At 45.3% G+C, this 12,858-nt stretch overlaps 2 long non-coding RNA genes across 2 annotated transcripts in view; one reads left to right on the top strand and one right to left on the bottom strand.

The window, feature by feature from the left end:
- Positions 1-3,254: 3,254 nt before the first annotated feature.
- Positions 3,255-12,858, bottom strand: part of LOC141580831 (uncharacterized) — an 11,908-nt gene continuing 2,304 nt past the window's right edge. The window contains exons 2-4 of the long non-coding RNA XR_012513200.1: positions 8,666-8,824; positions 4,954-5,068; positions 3,255-3,527 (exon numbers count right to left, since the gene is read on the bottom strand). This is a non-coding gene — a long non-coding RNA (uncharacterized LOC141580831). The remainder of the gene's footprint in view (positions 3,528-4,953; positions 5,069-8,665; positions 8,825-12,858) is intronic.
- Positions 8,079-12,858, top strand: part of LOC141580830 (uncharacterized) — a 26,957-nt gene continuing 22,177 nt past the window's right edge. The window contains exon 1 of the long non-coding RNA XR_012513199.1: positions 8,079-8,620. This is a non-coding gene — a long non-coding RNA (uncharacterized LOC141580830). The remainder of the gene's footprint in view (positions 8,621-12,858) is intronic.

Genomic DNA, 12,858 nt, shown 5'->3' with positions numbered 1-12,858 from the left:
GAAAGAAAGAGCCATGAACAGGATGGTGAAGTGGGTGGGGTCAGGAGTTGTGACTCTCCATTATACCGGTGGTGCATCTAAAGCACACATCAAATTGGCAGCAGGGTGAGTTTCCCAGGCCTTCATGCTATTTACTCCAGAGAGTCAAGAAACGCCCAGGTGAGAGCAGTGTTCCAGTCACACCTTCTGCTCCCATCAGCCATTCCTTTCTGAGGGCAGAAGTTTTTTTTTTTTTTTTTTTTTGAGACGGAGTTTCACTCTTGTTACCCAGGCTGGAGTGCAATGGCGCGATCTCGGCTCACCGCAACCTCCGCCTCCCGGGTTCAGGCAATTCCCCTGCCTCAGCCTCTTGAGTAGCTGGGACTACAGGCACGTGCCACCATGCCCAGCTGATTTTTAGTATTTTTAGTAGAGACGGGGTTTCACCATGTTGACCAGGATGGTCTCGATCTCTTGACCTCGTGATCCACCCGCCTCGGCCTCCCAAAGTGCTGGGATTACAGGCTTGAGCCACCGCGCCCAGCCGGGCAGAAGTTTTAAACAGGTGAAATCTTCAGAGTGAATATCAAGAATATGATTAACAGTTTAGGGATAGTGGAAGAGACAGCTATGGACTGAGTCTATGAATGAGCCTTTCCTCTTCCCTTTAGCAGCACCAGCTGCATCCTCCTTCTTTTTTGAGACAGGGTCTCAGTCTGCCTCCCAGGCAGGAGCACAGTGCCACAATCATGACTCACTGCAGTCTTGACCTCCTGGGCTCAAGCAATCCTCCCACCTCAGCCTGAGTAGCTGGGACTACAGGCACCGGCCATCGCACCCAACTAATTTTTTTCAATTTTTGAAGAAAGGAGTCTCACTATGTTGCCCAGGCTGGTCTAGAACTTCTGGCCTCAAACGATCCTCTTGGCTAACTTTTTAAATTTTTTGTCGAGACAAGATCTCACCATGTTGTTCAGACAGGTCTTAAACTCCTGAGCTTAAAGTGGTCCTCTCACCTTGGCCTCCCAAAGTGCAGAGTAATGTGCAGAGCCGAAGATGATCCCTGAGTCTACCCATAAGGATGGCACAGGCTCAGCAGGAGACAATAAGCTTATTAAGCACAGAGTATTGATGCTCTGGCATGTATTAAATAGGTGCTTAATATGTATTTATCAAATGAATGAATGATGTGACTGTATCAACAGAGATTCTTTGTTTTCCCCCTGGGCTTTCTCTGATTTGACAGGGCTCCAAGTCTATTTCTGGTGCGAGAAAGAAGAGTCCTTGGAGGCTGCCCGGGTGCTTCAGGCAAGCTGTCTCCTTTCATCCTCACAACACCCTCTACACCCTTTCTGTGTGTGCAACCAAGCGGATGGTGGAGAGAACCCTAGAGAGAGAAATGGGGAAGTACAGAATACCTTGTATTTGGAATGAAGTCCTGCTTTTGTAGAAGTCTGTGTGTTAGAGGAGAAACTAAGAAGGTAGAATCAATTTCACTGAAGTATCTTCCTCCCTCCGTTCCTTCCCCCATCCTCCCTCCCTTTACAGTCAGTATTTCAGATGTGCAATCTCTTACCCCAGAGCCGGGTGTGCTTCAGGATTCTGGATTTTCTCAGATTTTAAGAAGGTAACACAATCCAATATATATTTTCTTGCATCAAACTTCCAGCGGGCTACGGGAGCACCTTGCAACCAAACATGTAAACCCTTTCCGCAGTGAAATGTAAGAATATTCACTGTAAGTAGGATGATAACATAACTTCAGGTCAGTTGAGGTCAGGTCTTGCTGCCCCACAAGTTACGAAATGCTTCTGGTTTCCAGAGTGGGGACGTTTGGAAATATGGATAAGGGATCGTGGACCTACGAAACCACCACTTCTTAGATGAGGTCACTGAGGTTCAGAGAGGTGAAGTAATGTGCCCAAGGGCACTCTACTAGGCGGAGGAGTCCAGGTTAGGACAGGGCTGTGTTGGATGCCAAGATCCATGCGCTCCCTATTGCATAATATTGGCCTGCTTCCTGCTGCCCGGTGCAGAAAGGAGTGAATGGCAGTCCCTCCGGTGCCCAGCGGCAACGGCAATCATAGACCAAGGTTGCCAATCTGGAACAGCAATGCCTCCACCTACTGGCCATATATTAGAATGACACCTGACTCCCCTCAAAAAAGAGTTCATTGTCCGGGTAACAGGCTCTTGAAGGAGGGCAACGGAATTGTCTTTCTGTGACGCTGCAAATGATATTTCAGAAGCCAGGAAGTGGCTACCAAATTGCTGTTACATAACTGTTCCTCAAAATAATAACAACGAAACAACAATAATAATGTTGGAACGGCCTATGGGCTTTGCTTGCTTGCTTGCTTTCGCTACTGGACTCTTGGCTCCTGCACCTTGCAATGTACCTGAAATAAAGTAAGAGCTTGGGTTGGGCACGGTGGCTCATGCCTTTAATCCCAGTACTTTGGGAGGCCAAGGCTGGAGGAGAGCTTGAGCCCAGGAGTTCAAGACCAGCTAGCGCAACATAGAAGACCCCCCCATCTCTACAAAAATAATTTTTTAAAAAATTTCTTTTTAAATTTTTCTCTTTCATCCAATTGCAGAAATTCTATAGCTAAAGTGCCAATTTCACCATTCTCAGCACGTCCAGAACATTCCTTCTCAAACATGGCACTCTCCAAACCTTTCAGGAGCTCCCCATTGACTACAGACACCTGCTGCTCTAGCAGGTTTTCCGTGTCATATACCTCTGCCCTAGATGGGCCCTTATCATACCGCTGTATTCTAATATAGTGCCCGGAACCACCGATAAGATTTGTTTGCTTGCTTGCTTTGTCCACTGGACCCTTAGCTCCTGCACCTTGCAATGAACCTGGAATAAAGTAAGAGTTTAGGTCGGGCGTAGCGGCTCATGGCTGTAATCCCAGCACTTTGGGAGGCTAAGGCAGGCAGATCACTTGAGCCTGAGAGTTCAAGATCAGCTTGGGCACATTGGGAGACCCCCGTCTTTACAAAACAAATTTTTTAAAAAATTAGCTTGGCATAGTGGCATGCACCTCTGGTCCCAGCTACTAGGAAGGCTGAGGCAGGAGGATTATTTGAGCCCAGGAGACCAAGGCTGCAGTAAGCCATGATCATGTCACTGCCTTCCAGCTTGGGTGACAGAGCAAGACCCTGTGTCAAAAAGCTAAACCGAAACCCAGAAACCAAACAAAAAAGAGTTTAGCCATTTTGAGAAAGGAAAAATTAGAGTAAATTTATTTTATAAAACAATCCAAAGCATTTACATTAATTAAATGCAAATATAGGCATCATCACCTTCTAAATTTCAGTGTGATAACACGTTTAAAATTCTTTCTTGAAGATGTATTGTGGTAGAAGGCAGGATGAAGAGAATTCGGGGATCCACATTGCCAAAGAAGGAAGATCTTCAATGGATGTGATCGTCACAATATACAGGATACTGTGTTCATATAAGGGATGGTTCTTTCCTTCAATCTCCCACACCATCTCTTCTTTTTTCAGACAGTGCCTTGAAGTTCTCAACATGAACCCTTAGAATAAATTAGCCAAGGAAACAAAGTGTACATGGAACATGACGCTTTGGAAGTTGGAGTGATTACAAGACAAATGGATAGTTATTCTTTCAGGTATGTGTTTTGTTTCTGCAACAGTTGTGTCTACTTAGATATAATTCACATACTATAAATTCACCCATTTGGAGTGTATAGTTCAACAATTTTTAGTCTATTCATGAAATTGTGCAATCATTGCTGCAATTAATTTCTTTTTTTTTGAGACCGCGTCTCGCTCTGTTGTCCAGGCAGGAGTGCAGTGGCTTGATCTCCTCGGCTCACTGCAACCTCCGTCTCCCAGGCTCAAGCAATTCTCCTGCCTCAACCTCCCAAGTAGCTGGGATTACAGGTATCTCCACAATGCACAGCTAATTTTTGTATTTGTAGTAGAGATAGAGTTTTGCCATGTTAGCTAGGCTGGTCTTAAACTCCTGACCTCAAGTGATCCACTTGCCTTGGCCTCTCGAAGTGCTGGGATTACAGGTGTGAGCCACTGCACTGGGCCTAGAACATTTTTATCCCCCCTCCCCTAAAAGAAACCCTGTATCCTTTAGCTGTCAACCCCCAATACCCCTCTCCCCACGCCCCCAAGCACTGGCAACCACTACCTTCCATCTCTGTAGATTTACCCATTCTAGACATTTCACAAAAATCAATCATACGATATGCGGTGTTTTATGACTGGTTTCTCTCGCTTAGCATAATGGTGTCCAGGTTCATCTAAGTTGTAGCACATATCAGTACTTCATTTCTTTTTATGGCCAAGTAATATTCTATTGTATGGATATACAATATTTTGTTTATTCATTCATCAGTTGATGGATATTTGGGTTGTTTTCAGAAGCTGCTGTTAGGAATAATGCTGCTATAAGCATTCATGTACAGGTTTTTGTGTGGACACGTTTCATCTCTCTTAAGTATAGACCAAGAAGGGAAAATACTGAGTTAAATAAGATAGGTATTTTTAGGCCAGACACGGTGGCTCACTCCGGTAATCCCAGCACTTTGAGAGGCCGAGGCAGGCAGATCATCTGAGGTCAGGAGTTTGAGACCAGCCTGGCCAACATGATGAAACCCCATCTCTACTAAAAATACAAAAATTAGCCGGGCATAGTCACCCACACTGGTAGTGCCAGCTGCCTGGGAGGCTGAGGCAGGAGAATCACTTGAAACCAGGAGATGCAGGTTGCAGTGAGCCAAGATTATGCCACTGCACTCCAGCCGGGGCAACAAAGGAAGACTCAGTCTTAAAAAAAAAAAAAAAAAAAAAGAGGCTGGGCACGGTGGCTCAAGCCTATGGGAGGCCAAGGTGGGCTAATCACAAGATCAAGACCATCCTGGCCAACATGGTGAAACATCATCTTTACTAAAAACACAGAAATTAGCTGGGCGTGGTGGCACGTACCTGTAATCCCAGCTACCTGGGAGGCTGAGGCAGGAGAATTGCTTGAACCAGGGAGGCACAGGTTGCAGTGAGCTGAGATCGTGCCACTGCACTCCAGCCTGGCAACGGAGTGAGACTGTCTCAAAGAAAGAAAGAAAGAGAGAGAGAGAGAAAGAAAAATAAGGAAGGAAAGAAAGAGAAAGAAAGAAAAAGAAAGCGCGTGAGAGAGAAAGAAAGATACAGGTACTTTTATCGCATCTCCCTTCTAGATTACAAACATCCCTAGGGTATTCGTCTCCTGGTTTGAGCCATTCATCTCCTGGCCCAGTGCTACTACTCACATCGATATTCATTAAATATTTATTGACTGGGATGAATCAATGGATGACGGATGACATTTGCAATCTTAACATAGAACATGGTAGGGAGGTGCAGGACTAGGCAGGCATCATTAATATAATAAATCTTTTTTTGTTTTACAAAAGCAAAAACTCAGATCATGAACAATCTTAACACTGATAAGTAAAATTGCAAAATATACATCTCAGAACCTCAGCTCCTTTTCTGTAAAATGAAAGCAACAACACTTTTAGTGCTGTTGTAAGAAAAATTACAACAGCACTATATACAACAGTTCTATCTGAGAAGTTCTCAAGCAGACCTGGCACACGTAGTAAGTACTCAATCAGTGCCATGTAGCCAGTTAAATTTGGTATGGTCCCTCATCCACAAACCAATCCAGCATTTGGCCTTTTGTGAAATACGGTTTAGCTTTCACCTTGAAAAGCCTGGGTTTTTACCTCACCTTCAGCTCTGTCTTTTACTGTCCAATGAGAGATTTTTATACTTGTGTCCATATTTATGATATTAAAGCAAGTAGTCTAACAATTGAAACAGGTGATTGATCTAGTTAGTGAATCTTGCCCTGGGGGTAAGAATTAGAAGTGCCACCCCACTAACTCTGCTAAGTGACACCCCCATAGCTCTAGTCAGATGTGTTCATGAGACTACATATTCTTCAAGTCCATGGAATTAGACTTCTGTCTTTAAGTGGGGACATAATTAATCTTTTTAAAATTCAGTTTGTCTGTTATTTAGATATCAATTAGACTAATCTGTCTACCTCTTTTCAGAGTCTGGTTCTTGAGATCATATGTTTATTTTAATATTATGTTTAAATATGTTCGATTATAAAATAGACATCTAACAACATACTTTTAATGCTGGGTTAAACTTTGTTGATTAGGATTATCTCCACACTACATTGAGTTTGAAATGGTAGAATACCTAAATTTCAGAATATAAATGCATTTCAATTACTTTCAAATTCAGGTACAAAACTCAAGCCAGAACAGAAAAATATCACCTCGGGTCAGTCTTGCTTTGCTGACTAGATAAAAATTATGTGTAATGAGTACATCAACTCACCAATCTAGAAATTGCTAGCCTCAGACTGTTGTGTGTACAGTATAATTTTTGTAAATGAAGGATACTTTTAAAATATTTGAAACTTTCTAACCTGATGAATCGGCAATTTTCTTTTCTTTTCTTTTCTTTTTTTTTCGAGATGGAGTCTTGCTGTGCTGCCCAGGCTGGGGTGCAGTAGTGCGATCATGGCTCACTGCAGCCTTTATCTTCCAGGCTCAAGGGATCCTCCTGCCTCAGCCTCCCAAGTAGCTGGGAGGCATGTACCACCATACTGGTAATTTATTTTATCTTACTTCTGTAGAGACAGGGCTTCCCCAGGTTGCTCAGGCTGGTTTTGAACTCCTGTACTCAAGTGATCCTCCTGCCTAGGTCTCCCAAAGTGCTGGGATTTCAGGCATGAACCACTGCACCTGGCCTAACAAATTATTTTTTCTTACAATCTTGCTTACACTGTGAATGTGTTTATGACCCACCTTCTTGTAATACATAGAACAGAGGAGATGTTCTCATTTCCTGCTTGTGAACAAATTCCCAATTAGCACTATGAAAATGACCGAGTTTTGTTGTAGGGGTCAACGAGTGCCCTAAAGGTCCCCAATTTGTGGTGGCATTTGACAATTCACAGACATGCCACCCCCTGGGCAGTTTCCAACAACTGAATCTTGCCATCAGGCTCTCAGCCCGGGTACTCCCACCCAATCACCTCACAAATCACAACCAGCGGTCTTCGGGCCTATCCCTGGTGTTGGGGGTAGTAGAGGAGACAGAGTTTGTAATTTGAAAGGGGACCCCATTTGAAAAAGGTAGCCAATTCTTGTGCGACCATCACAGAAAGACTTAGAACTAAAATAGAGCCTTAAAGACCACCGTTACCCCTCTTTACCACACAGCATGCACACGGTGCTGTGGGGAAGACAGTCACACAGACAGGGCTGAGTGAGACAGTATCCTACCAGTCCACAGTTTAAGAATATCTGCACTGGAATCTTTTTTTTTTTTTTTTTTTTTTTAATGAGACGGAGTCACGCTCTATTGCCCAGGCTGGAGTGCAGTGGCATGATCTCAGCTCACTGCAAACTCTGCCTCCCGGGTTCAAGCGATTCTTGTGCCTCAGCCTCCTGAATAGCTGGGATTACAGACGCCCATCACCACACCTGGCTACTTTTTGTATTTGAAGTAGAGATGAGGTTTTGACATATTGGCCAGGCTGGCTTCGAACTTCTGACCTCAGGTGATCCACCCACCTTGGCCTCCCAAAGTGCTGGGATTACAATCATGAATCACCACACCCAGCCTGCACTGCAATTTTTTACAAGCTATTATTATTATTACCATTATTATCATTACAAGCAGGGTCTCACTCTGTTGCCCAGGCTGGAGTGCAGTGGCTCAGTCATAGCTCAGTGATTCTCCCACGCCAGCCTTCTAAGTATCTGGGACTACAGGCACAAGCTACTGTGCCAGGCTAATTTTTAAATTTTATGTAGAGACAGGGTCTCACTGTGTTGCCTAGGCTGGTCTTGACATCCTGAGCTCAAGCAATTCTCCTGCCTCAGCCTTCCAAAGTGCAGGAATTACAAGCACAAGCCGCCTGTAATTCCTGCAGTGCTCAGTCCAACTAGCTATTATTACTATTTTTCCATTAGAAGGAAAAAAAAAACAGTCAGAGGGATGTGGGTGGGTATGTTTCTTGGAATCTAGGCGATTAGAGGAAAAAAAGTCTGTCAGAAATGTTCTCAGTACAAAAGTTGGCAAAAGTTCTCTCTCTTTAAACTGAACTTTGTAATAGGAGAAATATTCTCACAAGAACAGCATGTTTCTGATTCAAGCTGAAGCAAAAGAAACTTTTTCCAGTATGTCAGGAATTAAGCTGACGTTTCATTAAGAAAAAAAAGTGCTAGAGGAAGAATAAGGGGGGGAAAGGCACCAGAATTCAGATGGAGCTTTAAATTCCAGACAGGGCCAGCGTTGGGAGCACGTAGGAAGCACCCCTGGGAAAGGAGCCGAGACCCGGCTGACTTCGCACTTGAGCTCTAGCCCCGTGGACATTTCCTGTTCTGGCTCTGGAAATTCAAGCTGAAAGTTACAAAACATCCTTTTCCCTGGAACCAAGTGCTTGGTTGGGAGACCATGCCCTCCCCTTCCTTCCTCGGAACTCCTCCCTGATCGCCCCACAGCCTCCCCAGGAGAGATGGCAAATCAGCAGTAGCAGGTGGCACAGAAGGGAGAGGGGAGCCACCGTGGGGACCCCGCGGAAGAGGTAGGAAACGGGGACTGCACGTTCCCGAGGCTGCTTCACACTTACCGAGCAAAACGAGGTGCTTCGTCCTTTAAACCCAGGGCTGAGGTGTTGCCCTGGCTTGGGTGTGCGCTGGGTGGTGGGTGGACTGGCCGGGAATCTGGAACAAGGTCAGGCATTCCTTTTCCCTCTCTCTTTCCAAGTTGAACTTTAATTCTTGGGTCTCTGGAAGCACATATTTTGTTTGGTGTGGGAGGTATTAAATGGCAGAATTCTAGCAAGTAAATATTGTGAATCCCTGATTTCACGCTTTTCTTTTCTTAGCTCTTCTTTTTTCTTTTATTTTCCCTTTTCTCTCCCCTCCTCTCCCCTTCCTTCCCCTTCTCTGCCCTCTCCTCTTTTCTTTTCTGCCCTTGAATTGCCGTGGAGCAGTCATAAATACCTTTATCTGGGAGTAGATTTAGAGAGAAGTGAGAGGGGGACAGGGCTGGGACAGACGTTCTCACTGCAGATGAACTGGGCACGGCTGTTTCCCGGGACCTGGGCCATATGTTCTTCTGGCCCAGAGGCTCTCGCCGTCCCTTCCTTCCCCACTGCCATGGGGACAACTGCCTTGAATTGTTTCTTTGGGTGCAGGGATGTGGCACAGACCCTGGTCAGAGCCCTTGAGCATCAGTGCCCTGTGTCTATGGACAGAACCCAGGTGCTATCTAAAATGTTTCTCTCTGGGGCAGAGCTAACTGGTCCACCCGGGAGCCTGCGTGTGGCCCTTTGCTTCGTGAGGGACCGGCTCCCGACAGTCAGTCTCTGGAAGGCCGGCTTTGGCCATACACGTGCTGACATTTGACTTGCTCAGAGAACTCAGCATGGCTTCTGCGTAAGGAATACTTGAAAATGTATGAAGGAGTCAAAAATGGAGGACTTCAGGCTGGGCACAGTGGCTCCTGCCTGTAATCCCAGCACAATGGGAGGCTGAGGCAGGTGGATCACGTGAGGTCAGGAGTTTGAGACCAGCCTGGCCAAAATGGTGAAACTCTATCTCTACTAAAACTACAAAGAATAGCCAGGCGTGGTGGCAGGTGCCTGTAATCCCAGCTACTCAGGAGGCTGAGGCAGAAGAATTGCTTGAATCCAGGAGATAGAGGTTTCAGTGAGCCACGATCGCGCCACTGCACTCCAGCCCAGGTGACAGAGCGAGACTCTGTTTCAAAAAAAAAAAAAAAAAAGAAAAGAAAAAAAGAAAAAAAAAAGGAGCATTTCAAGTGGCCTTTCTCTGAATTCCTATGGCTTTTCCTGTCTGTACCACATATTCTGTTCATAATTTCATACTGCCTTGCACTGTTCTCTGACAGGCTAAATAATGACGGCGTGAATTGGACAGAATAGTTGTTACCTGCTAGTTGGTGATTCCGAGGTAGCAACTAATTCTTGAGCACTTACCATGTGCCAGCTACCTCTCTGAGTGTGGTGGACATTACCACCCTCACCCCCATTTTACAGATGAGAACACTGAGGCTAGTCAGTGGCAGAGGAGGTCTCTGAAATGAGACACTTTCAGTCTTGAGTGCATGCTGCTGTGCTCTGAAACTAGGAAGACTGGAGTTTGAATCTTGGTTCCAACATTGTCTAACTGGATGACTTTGAATAAGTTAAATGCCCTCAGCCTCGGTTTCCTCATCTGGACAATGGGATAATAATAACTTCACCTCATGGAGGTACTGTGAGAGGTAAATTAATTTTAAAAGATTATTTTACTGAAGCAGGTGAATAATACAAGCATGCTTGTCCCCATCACAACAGCGAGTGATCCTTGAGCATCAGTGTCCTGCATTTATGGACAGAGACCAGTTTAACTGTTGAGGGATCCGTTCCAACAGAAAGGCCCCAGGGTTCTGCAGGAGGTGACGGTAGTGCCAGGTTAGGATGTGTGCCTTCCACAAGGCACATTGGAATTCACTTGCCCTGCCAGCCAGTGTGAGTCTGTGGCTGCCAGCTCACTAGACCCTAAACTCCTTAAAGGCAGGGTTCATGTCTGTTTTTTTTTTCTTTTCTTTTTTTAAATTCAGGGGCGGGCATTTTATTTTTGAAACAAAAATGCCTCCTAAATTTTTCTAATTTTTCTGCCTACATTTATACATATATATACATTTATTATTATGAATGTATATATACTTTTTATTGCACTTTATCTCTTTTTTTTTTTTTTTTTTTTTTTTTTTTTTTTTTTGAGACAGGGTCTCAGTCTATTGCTCAAGCGGGAGTGCAGTGGTACAATCGTGGCTCACTGCAGTCTCGACCACTCAGGCTCAAGGGATCCTCCTGCCTCACCCTCCTGGGTAGCTGGGGCTGCAGGTGTACACCACCACACCCAGCAAATTTTTATATTTTTTTTAGAGATGGGGTTGTGCCATGTTGCCCAGGCTGGTCTCAAACTCCTAGGCTAAAGCCATCCTCCCACCTCAGCCTCCCAAAGTGCTGGGATTATAGGCATGAGCCACTACATGAGCTGAGTTCATATCTATTACATACATTTGTTTCTCTTAGAACATGGCTTCTGAACTTAGAAAAGTTGTGTGGCCAGGCACAGTGTAGCCGGGCATGGTCTTGTGTGGCTGGGCATGGTGGCTCATGCCTATAATTCCAGCACTTTGGGAAGCTGAGGCTGGCGGATCACTTGAGGTCAGGAGTTTCAGACCAGCCTGGAAAATATGGTAGAACCCCACCTCTACTAAAAATATAAAAATTAGCTGGGCATGGTGGCAGGCACCTGTAATCCCAGCTACTCAGAGGCTGAGGCAGGAGAATTACTTGAACCCAGGGTGGTAGAGGTTACACTGAACTGAGATCAGTGCACTCCAGCCACTGCACTCTAGTCTGGGTAACAGAGTAAGACTGTCTCAAAAAAAAAAAAGAAAGAAAAGAAAGAAAGAAAGAGAAAGAAAGAAAAAGAAAGAAAGAAAGAAAGAAAGAAAGAAAAAGAGAAAGAAAGAAAAGAAAAGAAAATCTTGTGATCTAAGGACATCTTTGCTCTTCGGAAAGGATGCAGGATGCAGATCCCCTTTGTGGAATTCAACGGGGAGCCTGGGGGCACCAGGAGCCTCCTTTTCCTACTTCCAACAAAGTAGCTCTATCCTTACCAGACTTTTATGTCAAGGCTCACCGTTACAAGCATGCTTTTAAAACAATTTGTAGAACTGCTGACCTGCAACAAGCAGTGCTTTGCCTAGACTGAAAATGACTGCATATGGAACGAACTTGATTGACGGAGGATTTCTAGCTTGCCCCTGTCTCGGTCCTTACTCAGTCCTTTCATCCACCTCCTTTAATGATCGCCTTCTGCCCTGGGGAACCCGCTGGAGGTGGGAGTGCCAACCAGGCTCAGCAAGTGGGCATGTCCATCTCAGGCACCTGACCTCTGCTGCGGGGACAGACAAGGGGCAGAGCCCCAGAGAGCTAATATTACAATCCGGTCTCTCTCTGCAAGTCTTTTCTGATTTTGTCCTTCTAATTGTGCTTATGGTTATGAACTGTGTGATCAATAACAGTAACAGCTAATTATTGATCTTCCCTAACGATAACAGATTACTTATTGAACCAGGCACGGAGATCAGCACATTACACAGATGAGCTCATGGAACCCTCGCAAAGCCATATAAGGAAGCTCTTGGCGCAACCCCCACTCTGCTGTGTGGAGTGGAAAGGAAGGCTCATTGAGTGACTGACTGGAGGGTGCCACCCAGTTAGTGGTGAAGGTGGGACTGGGGCCCCTCCCACTGAGTCTTAGCCACACTGCCTTGAATATTTTTGCAGCCCTGTTTAACAGAAGTAAGAGGGATGTTGCTGTGAGTGTGGCTCCTTTGTATTTTGTTGAAGAATGCCCTGAGAATAGGCTGGGAGGAGCAGGGTCCCAGGGCCGAGACAGAATGTTCTCTGGGAAGGAAGACTGCTCCTGTGAATAAGTGGAGTTAGGATTCTTGTCCAAACCTCATCCCTGAGAAACATCACTTTTTCCCTAAGAGGTGGTATTGTTTTTGTTTGTTGGTTTCATTTTTTAGATACAGGGTCTTGAGTAAAGCGGCACAATCCTAGCTCACTGCAGCCTCGACCTCCTGGGCTCAAGTGATCCTCCTACCCGAGGCTCCCCAGGAGCTGGAACTACAGGCATGCACCACCACGCCTGGCTATTTTATTAAAAATTGTTTCATTTTTTGTAGAGATGGGGTCTCGCTATGTTGCTCAGGCTGGTCTTGAACTTCTGG

Source organism: Saimiri boliviensis, chromosome 13, assembly GCF_048565385.1.
Source record: "Saimiri boliviensis isolate mSaiBol1 chromosome 13, mSaiBol1.pri, whole genome shotgun sequence".
NCBI classification, from domain to species: domain Eukaryota; kingdom Metazoa; phylum Chordata; class Mammalia; order Primates; family Cebidae; genus Saimiri; species Saimiri boliviensis.
This window is presented reverse-complemented; position numbering and strand designations above follow the sequence as displayed.